Source organism: Rhyacophila brunnea, unplaced genomic scaffold (assembly GCF_057557595.1).
Source record: "Rhyacophila brunnea isolate RB1 unplaced genomic scaffold, BYU_Rbru_1.0 scaffold_103, whole genome shotgun sequence".
Taxonomy (NCBI): domain Eukaryota; kingdom Metazoa; phylum Arthropoda; class Insecta; order Trichoptera; family Rhyacophilidae; genus Rhyacophila; species Rhyacophila brunnea.
In genome coordinates, this window is record NW_028232756.1 from 600,781 (window position 1) to 602,395 (window position 1,615).

Consider the following 1,615-nt stretch of genomic DNA (forward strand, 5'->3'; position numbering starts at 1 on the left):
TTGAGACAGCTTAATTGGAACAGGTGTTGCTTTCTAAAAAATTTTACATTCACATTACACTGATATCAAAAAAACCAAAATAATTTTTATTTTGATAATATATTAGCTTCAAATCTTTGTAAATAAACATATACTCTTGGTTTTTAATTTTAATTTTAAGTTTATATTTTAAATAATTTTAAATAAAGCTTTCTATTTTTTAAAAAATATCAAACTTCAAAAAACAACAACTATGCATGATTAGGCTATCATAAATTAAAAGGATAAGTATTTTATATGCAAGTTATTGACTTAAAATATAAGAACGTTTATAATATCATCAATATGTTATTGCGTATAATTTATTATTCACTCATCTATATTTAAGCGTCAAACGGTACATTTTTTTGTCAGTTGATGTATAATAAAATAAGATATCAAATTATTTTTTATTTCAAGTTTAATCTCTTTCTATTTTTTCCATCTTTTAGATTAAGCTAGATATCAAGAGAATATAATAACTCCTTGATACATCTTACGACACATTCTCCCGATATATCCAAATCAACTGCACTTATTCTCTCGAATGAGATAAGTTCAAGTGTCTTGCTAAAAATAAAATTCAAAATATTATTTTTTTTAAACTTTAGATAATTTCGCTAGCTTTTTTTCTTCTTTATTAAAAAGTTGTCATGTTTATTTTTTAAAATTGTTAGTTCTTGCCTTTCTAAATTGTTCATTTTTTCCTAAAATCATATAGTATGATCACTCAAGATCGAAATTTTGTTTTGAAACAAAATTTATAAAATAAACCTATTTGATTTTTTTTATTGTAGTTTAAAATATTTTTAGCGTCTAAAATCATATATTACTGCCTTCAATATTTCTGATTCTGCAATACATGTTTTTTTATCATTTGTAACCTCTAGTGTTTTTTTCGATTTTCATTAACAATTGAAAAAAATTGTTGATCATTCAGTTTATAAATTTTATGTTTTTCTTCTGACAAAGGAAATAATATCTACCATATAGTGATGTAGCTTTATTTCAAGCCTGATCATATATAACGTAAACTGTTAATACGATAATGTTATAAATATAGTAAAACGATATTATATTACAATATTGTCAAATTTAGGGAATAGAAACAAAATATTGTAATCGATTAAACAATGAGATTCAGTGCTAAATTAATGCCTGTCTTATACAAAAGCTTATATTTAAAAAGACCAAACACTACATTTTTACATTTTTTTGTATTTATACTTATATTTGTTTTTTTTATTCCACACGAAAATTCTAAATCTAAATTTAATATATCAATAGGATGGGATTTTAAATATAATTGATATGCTGTTCTTTGTTAAAGAAAAAATAATATTACGTCGTGTAAATTCTTGGATTTAATATTTCATATGGCTAATCTTATTTTTACATCCATACGTATGCTTCTTCCTTGTGTTCATAGTTATAATTGTTCAAATTGCACCTTAAGCATATGCAGACCTTGGTATTTAAAACTTGTTTGGTCAACTTTATGCCTTTGAGTAAAGAAATCTTGTTATAAACAAACTTTAAATAGATATATTTTTTTTTATTCTTGTTAAGAATTTTACACATTTAATGTCCAAAATTA